Genomic DNA, 25494 nt, shown 5'->3' with positions numbered 1-25494 from the left:
TAAAAAGGTTGGAGGGTGCTTATACAATTAAAAATCGTATCGCATCGCATGAGGCTATATGGCATGCGATGCGATACAATGCATAAAATGCCATACGATTGAAAATCGTGGGCGCCGTACTAGGAAACAAATACCGGCATATCTATAATGGGTGCAGTGTACTGAGACCCCGGGGGGGGGGGGCACATGGTGCAGGCTGCACCCATTTTTTCCAATACTTAGTCCGGCAGAGGCATGCCTACTTATTGAGACACATTGAAAGACATAAGCTACGTAATATTAGGGGCCAGATGTAATAAGCTTTAAAAGTGATCAAACGGAGAGTGATAAACCACCAACCAATCAGCTCCTACCTGCCATGCCACAGGCTGTGTTTGAAAAATGACAGGTAGGAGCTGATTGGTTGTTTTATCGCTCTCCAGTTTATCACTTTTCCAGGTTTAGTATATCCCACCCAATATATGCAAATGATACACTAATATTTTGAAAAAGCTTAAACTCCAGGATTTATCTGGTTGTGGTATAAGAGTACGAAATTCAATGTGAAATATGACAATGTTGACATGGTCTGAATGTCGACATTTGATTTGTCAAAATTCACAATGTTGACACGGACAGAATGTCAGCATGTAGACAGTGCAAATATGGACAATAGTATCTAACCTTAACTAGAGCCTTACCTTAGCCACAACCTTACCGTAATGCTGATATGGTCATGAGGCTGCAGTGTCAGAATTTTGTCAAAGTTGACATTTGCACGTTGACATTTAGAACAAAGTTGTTAACATTTTATTGTCGACAGTGAGAGGTAGATTTACTGATATACAGTTTTTTTTTTTAAAGTGGAGATGTTGCGCATAGCAACCAGATTATATAGGGCCAGATGCACAAACTTCAAAAGTGATAAAATGGAGAGCAATAAACAGCCAGCCAATCAGCTGTCAGACAGGAGCTGATTGGTTGGTTTTTTATCACTCTCCATTTTATCACTTTTGAAGCTTAGTGCATCTGGCCCTAAAGCAATTATCTTCTAGAAGTTTCTAGATAATTGTTAAGCTGATTCTGATTGGTTGCTATGGGCAACATCTACTCTTCTAAAAAATCAGCACCTTAGTACGTTTACCCCGAAGTTTGCATACCATTTATACCATACAGGAATGACTTCCCATTTATCATCGGTTAATTACAATCTCTATTAGAGTGCATCGTACACTTTGAAAATGTAGGGGTACATTTATTATGGCTTCTAAAAAGAGGGGATGTTGCCCTCAGCACCCAATCAGTTTTTTATATTTTAAGCGCAAAGGGCCACATTTATCATTTATCAATTATCCCCCGAATGTACCAAAGGGGGACCGCAGCAGGAATCTCCGATCCCTGCTGCGATCCCCTCTGCACCGCTGCCGGCCGCATCCCCCATAGGGGCTATAGCCCAGGGATGCGAAGCTGCCCGATGTATCAACATCGGGCACCAGCGCTTTGCATCTCTGAGCTATAGCCCATTGTAGCTAATGGGCTAAGGATCGCACTGGCCCGGCGGCAGTGTGGTCATTGCGGGGTTAAGGGCTAAACACGCATGCGCAGACCCCCTGGCTTCTAGCTCAGCACATCGCAGAGACAGGCTCTTTTCAGAGCCCTGTCTCTGTACCTCAGGTATCATACATCCCACCGATGGGACCGTATTTTACAATGCGATCCTGGGCGGTAACATTCATTGTACATGCGATCTATGATAAATGGGCACCATAATCTGCTAGTGTGTATGGCTGGCTGGTGAGTGTTAAGCGTGCTTCAACATCGTCTGTTGGCTTGTTTTACCGACCATCTTTCAACAGTCTCCTAATGTGGATATTGGTTCCCCTCCCTCCCTGTGAAAATTGCTAGGCCAGGTAAAAAAAATCCGGCCAGCGATTTTCACAAATTCACACGGCATACACACTGGGCAAAAAACGCCTAGTGTATATGCCCTTAACTGTCATTTTTATAATAATATTATTATAATAATATTCAAATAATATTAATAAGCTGATTGGTTGCTTCAGGCAAGTTCTCGATTTTATCTCTCTCCATGACTTGATGTCTGGCAGCAGCCAGACACAGGTCATCCCCTCTGTTCCAGCCTCTGCCCTCCCTACCTTTTAAAGAGATTCATTTTAGAGGAGTTAATTTGGCGAATGGGAGAAAGGCGACATCACAAAAGAGACATGATGTCTCTTTTGTGATGTCGCCTTTCTCCCATTCGCCATATTAACTCCTCTAAAATGAATCTCTTTAAAAAGTAGGGAGGGCAGAGGCTGGAACAGAGGGGATGACCTGTGTCTGGCTGCTGGGATAGCTCTGTGTGTGGTGGAACAGATAGCTCTCTGATGAATAAGCTCTTGGACTCTGCAGACACACACACACACACAACCGCCCGGCTGCCCAGACGGGAATCCAAGACTTGCTGCCAGTTCCATGTCGGTTGGTTCCAGAGTTGAGTTACAGGTAGTAATATTACACATAGATCAATAAGGCGGTGAGAGCAGGCAGCAAGGGCTGTGAGGTCTACAAGCAACACAACAGCCCTGCGTTGTAAAATAACTGTAAGCCCCTGGTGCAAGGGAAGAATCCAGGAGCAATGGGAGCAGGGACAGAGCATGGCATTTAGAGGAGGCTGGCATGTGTTACTTGCACTTACGTGCCATGAGCTCAGCGTCGCCCTGTGCCTTGTATTTGGTACTTAGCCCAGAAAATCCTTAGCTACAAAAAGTACTAAAACAGACAGAGGTCTATTGTGCAACAAGTGGGAGATATACAACGCACAGGGCTTATACAAAAGCCCACACAACAAGTGTTTAAATTAAGCATTCCCATTCTTTATAATAGCTCAGTGGTGTTTTAGAACCATCAAAGTACCTGCTGGAAAAGAAACATTTATTATGCTCAAATAAAAATGGGTTAGAGGACGGGGGCTGGTTCAGTGTCTCAAAACAAGTGGTGCCATTTTATAAGTACGCAATGTTTGTTCACCGAAGAGGTATATCAGCCAGCCGTGGTCACTGACACTACAGCCAGGACGTGGACGGAACAGTGTGTATTGCCTGATTCAAGTTCATAGATGTACACGCGTTTGTAGCTGCAAGTTTGTGGCTGTACCCACTGTCACAGCTGCCTGGGTTTGTATTATGGTGCCCAGTGGAGGCTTTACAACTCCCAGCAGTCATATATGCAAGTTCTGAGTGGACCTATGGTTATGGGCCTCCCCCTGGAAATGCTGGGCGTTCGTCTGGTAACGCAGGCGTGGCATTGCCTGCTTGCAGTGGGCAGTGACGTCATATGACCTCCCTGCTTTTGGTGTTCAGTGTGGTAAAAAAAAAATCAGTTTAGACAGGGAGAAAAATAGGGTTACGGTCGTCGAATGGTGGACAGTCATTAGGTTGACTCCATTGGATCGACATACAGGAAGGTCGACAGGGGGTCTAGGTCGACAAAATAATAGGTTGACAAGGGTCTAGGTTAACACAATAATAGGTCGGCAGTCTAAAGGTCGACTTTTTTTTTTACTGGTTTTTGAGCCGACTTGTGCCGTCAGGCAGTATTTCATGCCCTACCATCCACTAGGGTGTGGTGGGAGAACAAAATAGCGTGCCGAGTGTAGCGAGGCACCGTGCCCGACGCATTGCAAGGACAGTGAGCGATGCGAGGGGATGCGGCGCACTTAAAATTGTTTCCATGTCCACTGTGTCGATATTCAGATAAAAAACAGTAAAAAAAAACATGTCGACTTTTTGACTGTCGACCTAACGCATGTGTCAACCGAGCCCCATGTCGACCTAGTCCCTTGTCGACCTAGACCCCTGTCTACCTTGACCCATGTCGACCTAGACCCATGTCGACCTTCCTGTATGTCGACCCAACGGTGTCGACCTAATGACTGTCGACCATCTTATTCACTAGGCTGTGTGTGTACGAGTCTGAATCAGACCAAGTGTTAAAAAATGCGAGTGGGAAAGGAAACATATGAGGCAAGAGAACCCTGCTGTAAATGCTGTAAGCGCGTAATGTGCAGCATTTTCTCGATCTGCATAAGTTACGGTGTTAATGTCCTGTAGGAATGCGTTAGGCATAGTCTGGACATCAAGGTCATATATTGTCCTTTCAGGTCATTAACAACAGTATTGGATGAGCTGAGTGCTTCTTCTCAAAGGCAGCGATCAAGGCTTGTGCTGTATGCCCCAGATCAAGGATAGGCTCTTCCCTGGTAATTACCCAGGTGTCTTCATCTAACAGAATTACTGATCGCACAGCAAATAGCTCCCTGGAGACCTCAGAGAAAGGACGGGGTCAGTGTGTCCTTTATTATAGACTTATTATATCTGCTTGGGCAGGAGAGTGCAGTTGTGTGTATTCTAGTTGGCAATTTTGCTGGGACGGGTTCCGTTGTAGTCAGCGGCAGCTCCTAATTCAGTGTAGGAGGAGGGCTGTCGCTGGCCCCACCCTCTGCTGCCACACCCCCCCAGTTCCCAACGCGGTCCTGGGACATGCACATGCGCAATATTGTCCTCGGTACTGCACATGCCCATGCCCTCAGCTTCTATGGGCTGCTTCTGCAGTATTGGCCTCGGTAGTGCTCATGCTCATACCCTAGAATCTATGGGCTGCAGCCGAAGCAGTCTATAGAGGCATCCCGGAGGGAGGGAACGCCTCCCAATGGGACTGCCTTGGGTGACTGGCAGGTCGGACTTCCAATAGGAAGTCACTGTCATTCACAGTGAAGACAGTGCAGTCTCACAGACTGCATCTGGCTTAACTTAGGCAAAGCACAGTGTGTGATGTTACTGTACATGAGGACTGCAGTCCTGCAGCCCATAGGTAAAAACTGACACTGGTTATAATATGCTGTAAGTGACTTGTACGTTCCTCAGTTTAAGCCTTCTGGGGATTGGCAATTATGTTGTGGCTTTCTCCTGCGATGTTGTGTCATGCTAATTAGGGATGTGCACCGGCCACTTTTCGCGTTTTGGGTTCTGATTACCTTCAGGTTTTGGGTTCTAATAGGTTTTGCCAAAACACCCCCTCAAGGTTTTGGGTTCTGAAAAAACTGCTAAAACCACTTTTTTTTTTTGCTCCTACGCTATTATTAACCTCAATAACATTCATTTCCAGTCTATTCTGAACACCTCACACCTCACGATATTGTTTTTAGGCCAAAAGGTTGCACTGAAGTAGCTGGATGACTATGATAAGCGACACAAGTGGGCAGCACAAACACTGGTCTGATACGGCACACTTAGCATCACCCCTAGACTGATATGGCACACTTAGCATCACCCCTGGACTGATACGGCACACTTAGCATCACCCCTGGACTGTGATGGCACACTTAGCATCACCCCTGGACTAATATAGCACACTTGGCAGCACCCCATGAATTATATGGCAGACTTGGCTTACCCCTGGAATTATACGGCACAGATGATGGCACCCCTGACCTGATACAGCACACATGGTATTATACGGCACAGATGGCGGAACCCCTGCACTGATACAGCACACATGGCGACACACATGGTATTATATGGCACAGATGGCGGAACCCCTGCACTGATACAGCACACATGGAATTATACGGTACACATGGTGACACTCCTGCAGTAAAAAGAAATAAAACTTTGTTATTCTTTTAATAAAAAAATGGCAGCACCCCTGGACTGATACGGCACACTTAGCATCACCCCTGGACTAATACAGCACACTTAGCAGCACCCTATGAATTATACAGCAGACTTGGCTCACCCCAGGAATTATGCGTCACACATGCGGGCACCCCTGACCTGATACAGCACACATGGAATTATACGGTACAGATGGCGGCACCCCTGGACTGATACGGCAGGCATGGAATTATACGGCAGACATATTCCTGCAGTAAAAAGAAAAATTTGTATTCTTTTAATTAAAAAAAAAGAGCAGCACACCTGGAATTATATGGTAGACTTAGCAACACCCCATGAATTATACGGCACTCTTGGCTCACACCTGGACTTCAGCACATTTAACAGCCATTGCAGTAAAAATGTGAAAAAAACCCCACCTTTTATTTTCATAAAAAAAGTGGCTCCCCTTGCCTGATACGGGACACATAGGGGCACCCCTGGAATTATACGGCACACATGTGGGCACCCCTGGACTGATATGGGACACATGTGGGCACCCCATTACTGATATGGGATATATGCGGGCACCCCTGGTCTGATATGGGACACATGGGGGCACCCTTGGAATTATACGGCACACATGCGGGCGCCCCTGGACTGATACGGGACACATGGGGGCACCCATAGAATTATACGGCACACATGGGGGCACCCATGCACTGATACGGGACACATGCGGGCACCCCTGGACTGATACGGGACACTGGGCAGCACAGCTGGACTGATAGGGGACACTGGGCAGCCCTGCAGTAAAAATATATATTTTTTTCTTTCAGAGAGCCCCTTGTCCCCCACAGTAGTCCCATATAGCAGCCCCCCTAGTAGTGCCACAGAATAGTACCCTTTGAAGTTCCCCCTTAGTTCCTCCTTAGTAGTTGTTCCCTGGCTGCTCAGCAGTTCCCCCTTAGTAGTTGTACCTGGCCGCTCTGTAGATCCCCCTTAGCAATTGGACCCTGGCCGCTCAGTAGTTCCCCTTTTAGTTTGTCCCCCTCCAGCAGCTCCTAAGCATGTTTAGGTCTCCCTTTAGTGTGTCACCCCCCCTTGCAGCCCCCATGTGTGTCACCCCCCTGTTGCAGCCCCCATGTGTGTCACCCCCCTCTGCAGACAGCACGGACACATCCATATATATATATATATATATATATATATATATATATATATATATATATATATATATATATACATACCCTCCAACTGTACCGGATTTGCCGGTACAGTACCGTTTTTTAACGGTCTGTACCGGCAAATAAAGATTGTACCGAATGTACCGATTATTTGTCTGCTCCCCCCGGCTCCTGTCAGTCACCAACTGGTGCCCTCTCCAACATGTCCCGACTCCGTCCTCCTCCTGGCTCCGGGCTCCTCCGCTCAGTGTGACACCCCTGAGTGCGCTCTCCCCTGGCCCCAGCACCCGTTCCCAAGAGTGCATTGCGGGTCCCATGCCAGCGCGATGACGTCACGCGCTGGCAATGCGGACCCGGCATACTCAGGGGAAAGGACTGTCTCAGCCCTCTCCGCATGCGCAGTGAGCACCTTCTGGGCGCAAAGCTGCCTCCTGCCTGTGACTGCTCAGCGTGGGGTGAGGTGGCCAGCGCGTGTGGGGATCATCCTTGTTTGAGCCTCAGAAGCAAATGAAACCAGCACTGACACACTACACTGCAAGTAACGTGGCTGCACTTATTTAATAATATTTTAAATCTTCTCACCATATCCTCTTCATTACATCGTATGCATACCCTCCAACATGGCTTGCCCCCCCCCCCCCCCCTTCTCCTGCATAAGTACATATATCTGAAAAAATGCCCAGCCAGTATACATTCGGAAAGGGGGCGTGACCACGCCCCTTTTATCCATGGTCACGCCCCCTTTCCGTATGTGTACCGATTTCTGCCCTAAAAATGTTGGAGGGTATGTATATATATATATGTATATATAAAAGAGTTGTTTAACAGGATGGCACTCAGCATGAACGTAACAAGTCTTCGGTGCCAGGAACTTAAATAGAAAATAGAGAGCACTTACCCCCTTCCTTTGCAGGTGAGGATGGAACCGGCACATGAATTTGTAGGTGAAAAAAAGCGTTTAATGTACAAGCATAATTTGCACAGACAGTCAGCTGTAACCTAACAGCTGTTTCAACCACTTCCTAGTGGTTTTCATCAGAGGTGAAGTATCATTACATTGAGCCATTTAAATAGCAGAGAATTGCGCCCAAATCTGCACCAAAGAGAGGCCAGTCAGACCTCCTGTGACGTCTATAGGCGTCACTTACAGTGAGTGGCAGCGGGACTACAGGCAAAAGAACCGATAACGCAGTCAAAGACAGCAGACTTAACTTTGTGAGCACATACACTAATTTAATAAAAACAAAAATAATACTTGTGCTGTGTGGGACTCTAAAAAATAATTCCATGCTGCTTGTGCACTGACGTGTGCCACTGAGTGCCACTGCCAAGCAGTACCTAATAATAAAATTAATTATTATAAATTCTGGTGGTGCACAATACTAGTATTGCTGACGTATCTACCTGTCTTGTGCCCAGTACTACTGTCTTATCTACCTGTCTGGTGCCTAGTACTGCCATATCTACCGTCTGGTCTGGGGCTCACTGCCTAATACTGCCGTACCTGTGTGGTCTGGGGCTCACTGCCTAATATTGCCGTATCTACCTGTGTGGTCTGGGGCTCACTGCCTAATACTGCCGTACCTGTGTGGTCTGGGGCTCACTGCCTAATACTGCTGTATCTGCCTGTCTGGTCTGGGGCTCACTGCCTTATACTGCCGTACCTGTGTGGTCTGGGGCTCACTGCCTAATACTGCCGTACCTGTGTGGTCTGGGGCTCACTGCCTAATACTGCTGTATCTGCCTGTCTGGTCTGGGGCTCACTGCCTAATACTGCCGTACCTGTGTGGTCTGGGGCTCACTGCCTAATACTGGCGTACCTGTGTGGTCTGGGGCTCACTGCCTAATACTGCCGTATCTGCCTGTCTGGTCTGGGGCTCACTGCCTAATACTGCCGTACCTGTGTGGTCTGGGGCTCACTGCCTAATACTGCCGTACCTGTCTGGTCTGGGGCTCAATTAATTAATCATAATCACACAATCAAGCCAGATAGGGGTCTTGTTGGATGTTAAAGTGATCAAAACAGTTACACACTTGCAGACAAACTCTGTGCTGCACAAAATGCCCACTGCTCCTTGGCTGCACATGGTAAACAGTGCATGATCAAGCCAGATAGGGATCTTTTTTGGGCCTATTTTTTTAAACTGCCATCCTGTCTGCCGCTGCAGTGCCACTCTTACATGAGCCACGTGTTTGTGCCGCACACTTGTGTGGCTTAGCATAGTTATCCAGCTACCTCGGTGCAAACTTTTGCCCTAAAAACAATATTGTGAGGTGTTCAGAATAGACTGGAAATGAGTGGAAATGAATGTTATTGAGGTTAATATAGCGTAGGAGCAAATAAAAAAAAACACCCAAATTCTGCGATTTTAGCTTTTTATGCTTTTTTTAACAAAAAAATCAGAACCCAAAACCCAAAAAATCCAAACACAAAACACTTAGGAGGTGTTTCGCCAAAACCCATTAGAACCCAAAACCTCAAGGTAATCAGAACCCAAAACCCAAAACCCGAAAAGTGGCCGGTGCACATCTATAGTACTAACTGGTGCTGCTGGTGCTACTCCGTAATCTGGTCCTGTTTCCTGTCCGTATATATACCGCTGCTGCTCCGCAATCTGGGCCTGTTGCCTGTCCATACATACCAGTGCTGCTCTGCAATACAGTTCCATTGCCTGTCCATACATACTGGTGCTGCTTCATAATCTGGTTCTGTTGCCTGTCCATACATACCAGTGCTGCTCTGCAATACAGTCCCATTGCCTGTCCATACATACTGGCGCTGCTCCACAAACCCGTCCTGTTGCCTGTCCGTACATAGCTTATATTCAAATTAAAGGGTGTGGTTCAAAAGGTAAACAGTCTTTTGGTCTACAGTCAATAGGTCGGCATGCAGTAGGTCGACAATAGCAGAAGTTTGACATGCATTCGGTCAATGTTGCCACATGACACACAAAAAGTCAACATTCCTTTTTAACTTTGTCAACACTTGAGAAAGTGGACCCTTAATTAGCTCTGCTCTCCGTGCTACCGGCCATTCCCAGTACATGTGGATGTTAACGTTGTAAAAAGTCCAAAAAATTATAAAAAAATCATCAAAAACACATGTCAACATTTTCATGTCGACCATTGTTATGTCAACATTTTCATGTCAACCATTGTTATGCTACGATATCTTTCCAAGGCCCAAGCCCTAAGTTTACGGTTAGGACACAATCCAAGAGGGCTAAGGGACCTGTCACGTAACTGGGGAGGAGAGTGAGAGGAGCCAGGTCAGAAGAAGGGACAGACTCTCACTGGCTGGCTTTGGGCACGGTGGCGAGCGAATCAGTGGTGGCGTGGATAGTGAAGCTGCAACGCCCCCAGTCCTTGCTCCTCCCCCTGGACATGAAAGGTCCTTTAGCTCACTTGAATTTACTGCCAGGAATCCCTTCACCGAGCAGTAACTAATGGAGAAACGTGCACACAATATAAATCATATTCAGTACAGGAATTTATATCAACAGTAATACATGTCCCGAAGTGTATTGTTTTGTTCCAGGTATGCGCCTCTTTTACCTCGAAAAGAGATATATTTAGGATGTCCTCTCTTTCCGCAAGGATGAGTTTACATGCGATGAGTTGTTCCCTTCTCTATTTATTAGCTAATATCTCTTGAGATGCCCTCTCCTGTCTCAGCCGTGAGCTTACCTCCTGGGGTAGCTGCACAATGAGATTATATCTCCTGAGGTGTCATTTTCTCTCACAGCAGTGCGCTTCTGATTTCCTGGATCTTATTTTCCCTCTTAGGAAAGAGACAGCATTTCATGAGATAACCTGTCTTCCCTCCGCTGTGAGCTTCATTTCCTGTTTTCCTCTCGTGCGTCCAGGGGCGGATTGGGAATTAAAACCAGCCCGGGAAAAATCTTGAAGCAGCCCTAAGGGGGGGGTGGCGTGTTGTTGCGCGCCGGAGGCGCGCCCGATTTTTTAGGGGGCGTGGCCTATCAATATGGGGGTGTGGCCTATTCCAACAAGGCCACGCCCAATTTTTGCCGCTGTGAGGGCATGGCTAGTGGCTCTCTGAGCTGCTGGCTATGTCCCCAGCCCCTCAGGCTGCAGAATAGGCGCATGCGTACAGCGTTTATTCTACAGCCTGTGGGGCTGGGGAGATAGAGATGGGGGGGGGGGTGACAGGGGGTCTCCCAACACAGTAGAGTGGCAGGGTGGAAGAGGATGCAGGGAGGGAGGGGAGGATGGAGGGTGCCGTAGAATGCTGGGAGGGGAGATGCAGAGTGGCTGAGAACGAAGGGAGTGAGGACTTACACAGGGTGGCACAGGACACAGAGTGTGAGGGGGCACGGTGGCACAGGATGCAGGGTAGGAGGGGGAATGCAGAGTGGCAGGGGATGCAGGGAGGGGAGTCCCAAAGTGGTGGAGGAGACAGTGATGCCCATTATACATATGCCACACACCGTGATGCCCATTATACATATGCCACACATCCTGATGCCATTATACATATGCCGCACACTGTGATGCCGATTATACATATGCCGCACACCCTGATGCCCATTATAGATATGCCGCACACCCTGATGCCATTATACATATGCCGCACACCCTGATGCCATTATACATATGCCGCACACCGTGATGCCCATTATACATATGCCGCACACCCTGATGCCATTATACATATGCCGCACACCGTGATGCCCATTATACTTGTGCCGCACACCGTGATGCCCATTATACTTGTGCCGCACACCGTGATGCCCATTATACATATGCCACACACACGTGATGCCCATTATACATATGCCTCACACCGTGATGCCCATTATACATATGCCTCACACCGTGATGCCCATTATACATATGCCTCACACCGTGATGCCCATTATACATATGCCGCACACCCTGATGCCATTATACATATGCCACACACCGTGATGCCCATTATACATATGCCGCACACCCTGATGCCCATTATACATATGCCGCACACCCTGATGCTCCATTATACATATGCCGCACACCCTGATGCCATTATACATATGCCGCACACCCTGATGCTCCATTATACATATGCCGCACACCCTGATGCCATTATACATATGCCGCACACCCTGATGCCCATAATACATATGGCACACACCATGATGCCCATAATACATATGCCACACACCGTGATGCCCATTATACATATGCCACACACCGTGATGCCCATTATACATATGCCACACACCGTGATGCCCATTATACATATGCCACACACCGTGATGCCCATTATATATATGGCACACACCGTGATGCCCATTATACATATGCCGCACACAGTGATGCCCATAATACACATGGCACACACCATGATTCCCATTATACATATGCCACACACCGTGATGCCCATTATACATATGGCACACACCGTGATGCCAATTATACATATGCCACACACAGAGATGCCCATTATACATATGTCACACACCGTGATGCCCAATATACATATGTCACACACCGTGATGCCCAATATACATATGTCACACACCGTGATGCCCAATATATATATGCCACACACCGTGATGCTCATTATACATATGCCAAACACTGTGATGCTCATTATACATATGCCTCACACAGTGATGCCCATTATACATATGTCACACACCGTGATGCCCATAATACATATGGCACACACCATGATTCCCATTATACATATGCCACACACCGTGATGCCCATTATATATATGGCACACACCGTGATGCCCATTATACATATGCCACACACCGTGATGCCCATAATACACATGGCACACACCATGATTCCCATTATACATATGCCACACACCGTGATGCCCATTATACATATGGCACACACCGTGATGCCCATTATACATATGCCACACACCGTGATGCCCATCAAATCATGCCCATCCCCAGCACACATTATATACCTGGGAGGCTAGCTGTAGAGCTGTTCCAGGCTCTGCCCATGCTTGGCTGGCTCTTCCTATGGCTGTGGCTGCCAGGCTGCTGCTCTGCTGCTGCTATAGGGAGAAGGCTAGCAGAAGGGTGGGCGGCGCTTCAGAGTGCAGACTGCTGCTCTTTCTTTAATTCTCCTGCTTTGTCAGCGCCGCCCCCTTCCTGTTTTTGATCCCCAGCGCGCAATAAACTCATGCTGCGCTGCCTGCTGGGGATCAATTTAGCAGCCGTGCACACACACACATTCAAAGGGGCCGCGGGAGCTGCTGCGTGCGACCGCGCATGCGCACCAGCCCTCCCGCGGCCATTATCATTGCTGCCATTGACGAGGCCGGCCGCGGCCATCTTAACTGAGGGTAAAGTGCTGCGGCCGCGGCCGCTAACCGCGGAGAAGGCGGTCGGGCGGTCCGCGGCCCAGCCAGGGGGAGCGAGCGGCCGCTGCCTGGCTGAAATAGGCCGGCCCACCGGGAAAAAGCCCGGTATCCCGGTGGGCCAATCCGCCCATGCGTGCGTCTTCTCTTTGTCATTTCTTGCGGCAATGCTTCGATTGCTGGTCACCCCCAGCGATGTTCGTAATGATATCTCTGCCACCAATGTTGGCCACACATGAGGCATGCTTCAAAAGAGCCCGCACTTTCAATTGGTTCGCATCTGTCCAGTGCGTCGTCTGCTGGGCGAATGCCGCAATGGGCTTGTGACCACGGCCACAGTGTGGATTTAGACACAGGGTGATGGATGGTCAGCATCTGTTTGGGCAGAAGAAGAAACAGGGTTGCTCAGAGGACCGATGATGCAGTTGATGTTCGGCCAATGCTGCATCTTATACTGCTGGGGATGGGTCGGAGGGCACAGTTGCTGCTACGGTTACCAAAGATACACCACCATATACCCAGCGGCGTAACTATCATTTCGGCGCCCCCCTGCCGATAATAAAACACGCACCGGTACTTGTGAGTTATCCGGGCTGCCGATTTCTAAATCGGGTCGGATCGGGCACATCGCATCGCATGCGACCATCGGATGCGACCATCGGATGCGATGCGATGCGATGCGATGACCCGATTTTTCCATAGGAATCAATGTTAAAATGGACTGAGTCCATTTTAACATGGAATTCAATGGGAAAAAGGGGTCCTTTTCATACCCCTACTATCCAAGTGGGCATGGAGTTGGATATAAACCTGTGGCGAGCGTAGCGAGCCACCGAGCCCGAAGCGTGGCGAGCGTAGCGAGCCCCGCGAGGGGACACAGAATACCGTCCCCTCGCGGGGCTCGCTTCGCTCGCCATGCTTCGGGCTCGGTGGCTCGCTACGCTCGCCACAGGTTTATATCCAACTCCATGCCCACTTGGATAGTAGGGGTATGAAAAGGACCCCTTTTTCCCATTGAATTCCATGTTGAAATGGACTCAGTCAATTTTAACATTGATTCCTATGGAAAAATCGGGTCATCGCATCCGATGATCGCATGCGATGCGATGCGATGCGATGCGATGCGATAACTTAACTTAACTTAAGGCATACAATCAAAAAATCGGCAGCCCAGATAACTCACAAGTACCCACGCACCCCCCCTCACCCCACCACCACCACCACCACCACTCCGGACGCCCATGCCCCCCCCATCCCCCGCATACTTACCTGTATTCACTGCGCTGGTCCCAGCTCCCATCCTGGCTTCATTCTGATATGAAACACGGACCATCACAAAATGGCCTCCCCCATGCAGCAGACAGTTTCAGAGAACTGGCTGCTATATGGGGGCGGACATTTTATGATAGCCCGTCGCAATAGCAGAATGAAGCCAGGGGAACCGGGACCACCGCAGCGAATATAGGTAACGCTGCGGGGGATGGGGCATTACAATAGCACCACAGCCCCTCGGCGCCCGCACTTACCCATCGCCTCCCCGCGACCGCGGGGGCTACGGTGCTGTAGTTACGCCACTGCATATACCACTGGTCTGTGTGCACTTCTGAAACAGGCAAATGGGCTGGAGGTTCCAGCAGGCCTATGTATCAAGCAATAGGATCCATGCACTTACTATAGTGGTTAGGTCTGGACGTAATCCGCCAGGGAAAGGCGGCTGCTATAGGTGAAGCCTTAATTAGCAGGAAACTAGAGGATGGCTGGGCTAGCGTAACAACCGCCAAGTAATCAATCAATAAACGGAGCGCACCCAAAATACATGATTGCACCCAGACTAGTGATCTGCCGCAGAATAGCCAACAATGAATCCACCAACCAAGAAAACTATAAGTGAGGGATGGTGGGAAAATTGGAACACACAGAATGGGGGTGTGTCCAACACAGACACACCCCCTTCCACAACATAGGCAGGCTAAGTCATGTGATCTGTTTTAATATATGTCATTCTTTTAGCAATCGTTTGTATTTCTCTTTATATAGGGTATTTATGTGGAGCACATAATATTGGTCCTCATTCAGGTTGGCTCAGTAAACTGCAAACATCGTTACTTACCAAGCGCCTGAGACACTGCCCCGCCGCCGAATCCCCTAGGTACCATGCGAGGGGATGTGTATGAGATAATATCCCCTTGTATGCCTCACTAGCTGGATAAATCATTCGATTGTTGCCAACCATCGAATGATTTCTCCTGCCTTCTCAAATAAAAGTCTGTCTAGACTGAGTTATTTATGAGCGATTGGATGGAGACGGGGTGGGCGGCTAACTTCCTGTGCCATCAACTGCACACCTCCGGCAGGCATCGGCCCACCCACATACCCATGGGAATGCCCAGTGTATAAAACGCACTTTCCTACATCAATGTTGACTTGAAGCTCACCTGAAATGACCTCTGTGTCTCCTGCATCAGTGTTATGCTCTGTCCCTCGTGTAGCCCAGGGTAGGTTTATGGAATTCATCTAAAAATGTCAGCAATAGATTACATGTGCACCAGGGCCGGACTGGCCATCTGGCACTTCTGGCGAATGCCAGAGGGGCTGATGGCCAGAGGGGCCGATGGCCAGGTGGGCCGATTTCTTCTTGTTAGTGGAGGCTCCGCCTCCAGATCGGCACACAGAGAGATCCACTGGATTTGCAGCGTGTCCGGCGGCCCTCTCTGTGCGCCGCTGAGGTCCAGGAGCGAGGGGGGCATCACACGCCGCTATTCCCCGCTCTCCTGCAAGTCGGGAGAGGCAGCACATGCTTGCACGGTGCATGTGTGCGCGCGACAGCGGTCACGAGTGTGCACAAATGCCATGGCCGATTTGGCGGCCCAGTCCGTCGCTGCTGTGTATTGTAGTGCATTGCCTCTGTACCAGCTGACTGATGTGCTCATGTGGTCTAGTGCAACTCACTTTCACTGCCCAGCAAAACAGTGCGTACATCAATGGGATGCCGTTAGCTTCTCTTTGGTTTGGATTAAAAATACTGTCAGAAGCCTGGCGCCGGAATACATACATTGCAGGAACAAGGGGGTGGGTTAGAATTATGAGGCGGATGGGGGTAATGGATAAGGTTAGGTTTGGCTGCAGGAAGGGAGGGATAGGGTTTGGCACTAAGAAGAAGGGGGTGTCAGGGATGGATCTACCATTGGACAGCTTGGGGCTCCAGAAACAGGGTGCACAAGAGTCTGCCTACTCCATTATGAAGGATGACTCCATGAAGGATGGGAGTGGCATCATTGTTGAATCAAAAAGCAGGAGATAAATGTACTTGACGCCACCTCCACACTTCCTCTGAGGTTCTAGAAAGATGGTATTGGTGTGTGGCTGGTGGTGGGAACAGTAGGCCGATGTTTTGCACAGGTCCTTAGAGTTAGTTCTTTCCAATCAGCTCCAACCAGCCAAATTCACAAACAACTATGGCGCACTTTTCTCACTTTAAGCAGCCCTACTACACAGTGTGGTGGGATACCTTTCACCCACAAAAAAAATCAGGATACCACTTTTGATAAAGCCACCTAGTGAAGCGAAACGTGTGAAAAAAAATGTGAAAAACTCATGTCGACCTGTTGACTGTGGACCTTGCCATCATCGGCCTAATGCTTTTGTCAACCTTCCAACCCTGTCAAACTTTAGGGCAGTATTCAATGACTCTAATCGCGACGTGCAGCGAATCCTGTTTAGGATTCGCTGCACATTCGCCGTGTTCCGGAGGGCTGGAGCCCTCGCTGACACAGTATTGAATGAGGCAGCGGTTCGCTGCCCCTGACGGCGAATTTGAACCCCTGCGGTGGATGCCGCAGGGAGCCGGTGGACGATGGCAGGCAGGGAGATGGAAGTCTCCCTGCCTGCCCCAGAACGTATGTTGGGGGGGGGAGGTGAGCACAAGCTGCTCCCCGGGAGAGCCAGCAGGGGACCGGGTATGCACTGCTCCCGATCGTGCATATGTAATGATCTTGAGCAGTGAATATATGAATATGTAATGAGCGGCTCCCGGCCCCCTGCTGGCTGCTATGTGTAAAAAAAATATATATATTTTTAAATTAAATATATATTCATTTGCAATAAGCACATGAATAAAAATAGCATGCCCTTTCACAGAATAAAATTCCTCATTTTTTAACACCAAATTAAAAAAAAAAAACATTATTTTAAAAGTTCACATTCCACAGTGACACGCAGCGAAAATCACTTAGAAAGCAATTCGCCATCTTCTCATTGAATACACTCACGGCGAATCACATTGAAAAACCACAGCGAGTTGCGGAGAGTATCAGGCGGTGAATTGGCCCTCATTCACTGTTCACCGTCGGCGAAAAGTGCACGTTGAATAGGGTGATTCACTTTCTGACACAAAAAATCACCTTCCAAAGTGAAAAGAGCACAAATTCGCCATGAAACATGGCGAATTGGCCTCATTGAATACTGCCCTTAGTGTTCGACAAAATGCATGTCAACTTAAATAAGTTCAACCTAATGACTGTATCCCCTTGGGACGTGCATGTTAGATGCTATTGCATCTTAAGCAGGGTACAAGCTATATGATATATCATGTGATGTATTGTTCCAATGTGGATCATAGAGGTACTGTCTATTGTTTAGTTTGACGCCCAAATCCAGGTTCGAAATTGTGTTTATCCTGTATAGAGTAGATGGGAAACTGGTAGGAGGGGATAAAGGAGGACACCCTAGCTGCCCACCTGTGATACAAAAGCACGGACAGTGTAATGGTTAGCAGTGGCGTAAGTTCGCTCCAGTTGCCCCGAGGCAAGATATATATATTGTGCCCCCGCCTGCCACCACCACTAAATATATGTCTGTTCTGAAATATATGTGTTCAATTTATATCTACAGTATATCGCTCTCTATATTTGTCTGTAGATATATATATAGATAGATAGATAGATAGATAGATAGATAGATAGATAGATAGATAGATAGATAGATAGATATAGAGAGAGAGAGAGACACTTGCAGGGGAGGAGAGGTGCCCCCTTGGCAGCAGGAGCCCGGCGGCAGATGACTCCATTGCCTCCCAGAGTTCTGCCTCTGATGGTTAGCATTACTGCCTCACAGCACTGAGGTCATGGGTTCCATGCCCACCATGGCCCTAACTGTGCCGAGTTTGTATATTCTCCCCATGCTTGTGTGGGTTTCCTCCGGGTACTCCGGTTTCCTCTCACAATCCACAAATATACTGGTAGGTCAATTGTGTGTGTGTGTACATGTGGTAGGGAATATAGATTGTAAGCTCCATTGGGCCAGGAACTGATGTGAATGTTCAAATATTCTCTGTACAGCGCTACGGAATATGTGTGCGCTATATAAGAAACTGGTAATAAATAAATACATTTGTTCGGGATTATATTAGATATTTCATTAAGATTCATGGGTGCGGAGAATCTCCTCTCTCGTGCTGGTCTACCGTAGTATTATCACTCCCTAGGAACAGACTTCTCTATTACAAAATAAATCTGTGGAGGCAGCGGAGATCAGGCTCTAGACTATCATTTCACATCACTTAGAGGGGACGCCTTGTGCAGGTTTACACAGAGAGGTGTATTTTTCACCAATTATATAAAAACATTTAAATGGCCGAAGCTATCAAGATGTAAAATACAGTCCCGGCCGCCTCTCCCTTACAACACTAGTCTGAAATTTGAAAGAGGTTAAATCAAGAAGTATTTCAGGGGGAGAATTTCCAAAGCTTGGAGTGGGCGTGTTAAGTCCACTTTCTCCTGCTACCCCCCCCCCCCCCTGTGGGACACTTCCGGCAGCGGACATTCCGGGACAGTTGGGAGGTATAAGCATGTAAAGGTTGAAACTACTGTCATTTGTAATTTTTCCCATTTTGACTGTGTATCTAGGGGTCTGCTAGACATTTGGGCTGTTGTCTCTGTCATTTAAAAGTGCTAAAAATACTTTTAATTACCACTGAGCTAATGAAGCCGAGTGCTCCCAGCACGCCGCGTCTCATTTAGTGAAAGTGTGTGGATGAGCGCGTTTCCAGTTCCCTGGCACTTTCCAGTTCTGTTTTCATTCTGATTGTATTACACAGACATTGCGCATGAATGCCTGGGGGGGCTTAGTTATCAATAATGCTGCAAATGCTAAATGTGCACTGCGCCACAGTGATCGGACACCGCTTACCATTGTCTGAGGCTTGGTAACCAAAAGGCCGCCACATTAGGGAGCTTCGTACTCTCCCCAGCTCATTCTTCATTTATAATTGTGGAGAACTCTCCTAGTGTGTTATCAGTTCCACCATTGTAAATGTACTGAACAGCAGATGAGGATAAGGTGACATTGCAACTGCCTGCATTGCTTATGTCTGTGCGTTACATAATATGCTTTCTCTGTGTCATATGCACCCAGAGTGAGCACACTAAAAGTATCTAATGATGGAGTGTGGATAATACTTACCTACCCTCCCGGATTGGTGGGTACTGAAAATCGTTTCCCTTTCCCGGCCCCCAGGAAGTGTGGGCAAGCCTCCCGGATTTAGCGGGGATCCCGAATCCGCCCCCGCATTCATGGCTCTTTGGGGAGGGGGTGGGTCTAAAATGACACAAATTGTGTCATTTAGTACCACCCCCTCCCCGAAGAGCCACAAATCACGGCATTTACAGGAATGGAGGTGGGGCTTAATGATGACAAATGTATGGCGATGCAGCAGGTGGCCTCCACTACTACTACTAGCATATGCATCTTGCTGCAGTACTGATCTGGGCTGCGTCCCAGCATCGGATCACTCAGCCACCATCACCATCGTGATATGATGCAGTGCAAACCACCTGTCCAAGAGGCCAGGAAATCTACGTTCTACGACGGGGACCCCGGACCTCTTCAAAACCCCTAAGTGGCAGCATCATGCCCCCGGGCCAGCCACCTTTAACTTTCTGCATCCTATGTCGCAGAATGGGTCCTACACAAGGTACAAAAAATTAGTGCTTTGCAAAGGTGGGCACACGTCCAACTGGACCTGAATTATTTAAGTCAGATTGCCCCCTTTAAAATAGAATCCCCTGGCAAATACAGTAGATGTATGAATCGGGTTCCGGGTGACTACCCGACAAGAGGGATCCCGACGGTCAGTATCCCAACGTCGGAATCTCGACTGCCGGTGCTCCAACAGGGGGGATCCCGACTCACAAGGGCTATTCTCCCTTGTGGGGGTCCACGACCCCCATAGAGGGAGAATAGAACCTGTAGCGCACAAAGCGAGCCACCGAACCCGCAAAGGGCTTATTTGCACTTGCCCACCGTGTCGAAGCACAGGCAGTCGAGATCCCCCCCCCCGTCGTCGGACCACCATACCACACCCATATGAATCCACTGACAGCTTGAAAGCCCTGCACAGATCAGTATGAACTGTGCAATTGAAAAATTGCAATTATACAGCTTTTAGAAACACGATTTTTATTAAATCTGGGGTTTCTATTTGTATCTATGGAAAGGATGTTTGCTCCAGTCAGTGGTGCAATGCCGTCTAAAGTCTGGCTTGACATGCCCATTGATTTTGCCCTTAGTAGATCTCTGATTTGCAAAATTCATGTAATACTGAAAAATCCATCTTTAGGAAACGTACACCAAGTAGTTTGCTGCGGGCTCTCCCAATGGCAGATAGTATGTGTGTACCTCTGTGCCATCTCGACGGACCATCGAGGCTCCCTCCTTTATATCCTCTATAATAAATGGCAAATGCTGTTTCTTCCCTTTATGAGGGGAATTCAAGTGTTTGGCACGCTGGCGGCCACGAGAGGTCAAGAGTTACTTACTTGGGCATGCACACCCCTCAACTTGCTTACTCCTGAAAATCGTGTGACACTCCCGACCCCATGGGAACGTGGGATAGTTTCCTGCATCCTGCTTGCCCCGCCAGCACCTCAAACCGCTCACTCAGGAGAAGTCGGCGGGGTTGATGATGTATTTTGAGCTAAATTGGTAGAGAAGATGCCGCAAACTCATTTGCATGTCAGCTGACTGCCTCTTCCATGACTCCTCCTAATGGAGATGCCGGATGACGGTCCCCTAGTCTGAGTGGTTGCTCTGGGCAACATTCCACCTTCAATAGAACTCCCACCTTAGAAAATGTATCCCTGAAAGGCAGAGGCGCCAACAAGTTGGCTGAGCCCCGGAAGGGGCATGGCCTCCGAGAACGTCCCCGTGGAAAAAAAAGATGAAACCTACTGAGCTGCATGTGCCGAGCTGGGGAGAGAGGCTGTGCTGCTGCAGCCTCCTGTCATCTCTCTCCCAACTGCTGGGCTCCCTGCAACGGGGAAGGGGGAGCAGGAACCGGAGCCACTTAAGTAGAATCGGGCCTGGGAAAAAAGTACTGCCCCCTCTCTGCAGGTGGTGGTAATGCTTTATGATTCTGACTACAGGAAAAAAACATTTGGTATCCCAATTGCACACTGAGTGAAACATAACTACATATTAATCAGATAACACAGAGATTTTGGTTGCGTATATCTGCGGATATAGGGCTAAGCCCCCAGGCCGTACGTCAAGGCATCTCTGTCACTGGGGGTCCCTAATACTGGGTATGGGTCTGGGGTGTGGGCCCCCAACATGCCGACACAGGCTGAGTACTCCAGGGCAGCACACAAATGAAAATTAGTAGGGGTTAATAAGAAGCACATAGGTGCTATGTAGGGAAGTGAAGGTGTGATTAAAATACAAAATATATACAATGTGATAGGAAAAAATAAGTGTTAATAAAGTGTTAGGGTGTGCTAACCTGGAGCAGACCAGCCATATCAACATGAGGGGCACCACACTATCAAGCCCATCCCATTAGCAGTAACATATATGTCTGGGCTTAATAGCCCAGTATAAGGCCACATGATAATGGCATATAACATCTGAGAGCCAGCTTACCTGGAGCTACCCCTGGCTTCTCCAATGGCACTCAGGTGTCAGCAATCCCTCCTAATGCTGACCCATCTATGCCTCTCAACTGCACAACACTTTTGTTGGTAAGCTGCTCAATCAGAGGTGTGTCACTCAGGTGCCAAAAGGGAGGGGTAATTCTGTCTAGGAAAAAACATTTGGTATCCCAATTGCACACTGAGTGAAACATAACTACATATTAATTAGATAACACAGAGATTTTGGTTGCGTATATCTGCAGATATAGGGCTAAGCCCCCAGGCCGTACGTCAAGGCATCTCTGTCACTGGGGGTCCCTAATACTGGGTATGGGTCTGGGGTGTTGACCCCCAACATGCCGACACAGGCTGAGTACTCCAGGGCAGCACACAAATGTGTTTGTGTGCTGATTAATATGTAGTTATGTTTCACTCAGTGTGCAATTGGGATACCAAATGTTTTTTCCTAGACAGAATTGCCCCTCCCTTTTGGCACCTGAGTGACACACCTCTGATTGAGCAGCTTACCAGCAAAAGTGTTGTGATTCTGACTACAGTTGCTCGTTGTAACTGTCAGTATCCCAGCAATAGCGAGCAGTGTAGTGAGTCACCAAACTGATGCTAGAAGCGTGATGTCAGCAACACCTCCATATGAATCAAAGGTCATATGTCAAACTTTTTGTTTCCATTCAATTTTTTTTTGCCTGAGAATAGGAAATCCGATAACAAATCATAACCAGATAAATGACATCTGTGGCTGTAAACAGGCTCTTCCTGCAACCTCTGTATTTAGGGCAGGGGAGCGGATGACGCTACAAAAGAATGTGTACCTCCGTTTCCACCCACTTCCATAAATAAACAGGCTGTGTCGCAGAGCTTCCATGCACTGCAGAGCTATACAGTAAAGGCAGCAACACATAATGCACGGTATCATGCCCGTATACAACACACAGAGGCAGACAGAACAGAACATGACATTACACACATGGACGCGCAATCTAGTCATTTCTCAGCCTCTAATCCTTCATGCGCACACACATGAATAATAATAATAATATGCAGAGTGAACACCCCGCTACCAAGTCTCACTGTTCATTATCAGCCACAAGCCCCGCACCGTCCCTAGGGAGCTTAGAAAGGTTTCACACTGGCATCAGATCTATTCCTGAATATAAAGAGCGCACTGGTCGTAAGAGGGGATGCTGAGGCTCAGAGGCGTAACTCTGGGAGGCAATGGAGGCATCTGCCGCCGGGCTCCTGCTCCAAAGGGGGCACCTCACCTCCCCTGCGAGTTTGAGTCAGTTAATTGAAAGCTTTCAATCTCACTTCTGTGGCTTACTCCCGCTCCTAACATCATTTTTACAATTGTCACCCTGTATTAGAAGAACCCATGACCTGTCTTACTGGAGACACCTTAATGATTGAGCTATTAGGGGGGGGCACCAATATTTATCTTGCCTTCGGGCAACTTGGACGAACTTACGCCACTGCTGAGGCTTAATTGCCGCTGTAACGTGTTTGTGCCCTGCGGCAGTGAATGCCAGGCTAGAGGTGCCAGGCTAGAGGTGTGATAAATGTCACAATTTTATAACAAAATGACACAAACGGTGGCACTTTGGGGTCAGCTAATTGTAGCGAGAAAGCGTTGTTGGGTTTCGCTGACGGAAGCTCCGTTCTGTGATACTTTTGTCTATAACAGAATAAAATCAGAAAAAATGCTGAATTCTTTGCATAAAGCATTTTTACTTTGCGTTTTACATCAGGGTTGCCTACTTTTAAAGTCTCCTCTAAGAGAGAAGTCCGGAGAGGAAACTGTCAGCAGCACTTCGGGGGCGGGGCCTGATGTAAACATCATCAAGCCCCTCCCCCAGTAATGAAAATCCCGCAATTTGCAGGTCTTCAATGAGGGGGCGGGGCTAAAAGACGCAAATCGAGGTGATATACCGGTGCAGCCAGTGAGATTTGGTGGTTACGCCTGTATCAAGGAAGGTTGCCCACCTTTCCGGGGGGACCGGGGGGTGGGACCCTTTTTTCGGGAGCCTCCCGGCCATTCCGGAAGGGTAGGCAACTCTGTTTTATACTTATATATATTTTTTTCAAATGAATACATTTAACAAGCTGCTTATTGGGCCTGATTCAGGCTGCAATTTTTGCAGATGGACAAAACCATGCTGCACTGCAGGTGGGGTAGATGTAACATGTGCAGAGAGAGTTAAATTTGGGTGTGTTATTCTTACTGTACACTGCAATTTAGATTTCAGTTTGAACAACTTCCCAAATCTAACTCTCTCTGCACATGTTACATCTGCCCCACCTTCAGTGCAGCATGGCTTTGTCATCTGCAAAAATTGCAGCTTTGCCAACAGATCTGAATCAGGCCATTTATCCATAAAGTGAGCATCCATGAACATGTGCCCTGAGTATGGCCTTGCGAGTTAAGCCCATAGTTCTCCGTGTTATATATGTGCGTATCCCCTTACAGTGGCCTGAGGAGATTAGCCCTTAGTGCTCTGGAACAGTGTCACGCACACACAATGTCGGACTGGGAGGGTAAGTTCACACCAGGTGGGAGTCCGACGGATGACATCACGGCATGGGCCCGGTGTGTGATGCAGGGCCACTGACAGGAAGGTGTTGTGGGTACAGCTGTCCTGGGCCCCGGCCTCTGGAAGGGCCCACGTAGCTCATTTTGCCCACCGCAAACAATGCTTCAATGCTGCACCGGCTTTTGAGCCAATCGGAGCTTGTGCACCGTTAGCCAATCAGAGCTGCTGCAGGTAAACAAGCTCTGATTGGCTCACCAGCCGGTGCTGCATTTTAATTGGCCACCGGTGTCCTGCATTGAAGAAGCCTGTGCTTCAGGACCTGCAGCAGGAGTCGGACGGTAAGTGAAGGGAGGGGGAAAGGGGAAAGGGGGGGCCCGGACTGGAAATCAGTTACGGGCCCCAAAATTCCTAGTGGCAGCCCTGGCGTGATGTCACAACACAGGGTGGGTCTGGCGTGTGACATCATGATGCGGCAGACATCATGATGTCACACTGCCTGCATGCCTCCCCCCCACTCGCTCGCACGACTTGTCTCCCTCCCAGCCTGCAGCGGCCGCCGACACCAGGTCAGTCAATAGCTGATGACTGCCCTGCAACAGTAACAAAAGCATCTTGCAGCTGCCAGGTCAGTCATCCGCTACTGACTGCCCGGCGACATTAAAGGTTTGCATCAGGTGGGTGGGGTCAAAGATCACTGGGGCCTACTGGTGAATCCCCCAGGGCCAGTCCAAGCCTTCACACACATGCATATACCCAGATAATGGCCTGGTGGTGTTAGCCCTTACTGCTCAGTGTCACACACATGCATATTCATTAAAAATGATGAGCAGCAACAAAAATGGCCACTGGCCCTGGAGGAGGACTGCTGTGGACACCCAGCTTTGTGGGAGCGC

The 25494-nt window shown here is 48.4% G+C and overlaps 1 protein-coding gene across 2 annotated transcripts in view; it reads left to right on the top strand.

Moving 5' to 3' along the window:
• The window catches only part of LOC146036126 (leucine-rich repeat and fibronectin type III domain-containing protein 1-like), a 181172-nt gene that overhangs the window by 32663 nt on the left and 123015 nt on the right, over positions 1–25494 (top strand). The gene's annotated exons all lie outside the window — the stretch shown is intronic.

The sequence above is a fragment of the Crinia signifera genome, chromosome 9 (genome assembly GCF_055691185.1).
Source record: "Crinia signifera chromosome 9, ASM5569118v1, whole genome shotgun sequence".
Lineage (NCBI taxonomy): Eukaryota > Metazoa > Chordata > Amphibia > Anura > Myobatrachidae > Crinia > Crinia signifera.
Note: the sequence above shows the minus strand (reverse complement) of the source record. Positions and strands in the feature narration are given on the sequence as shown.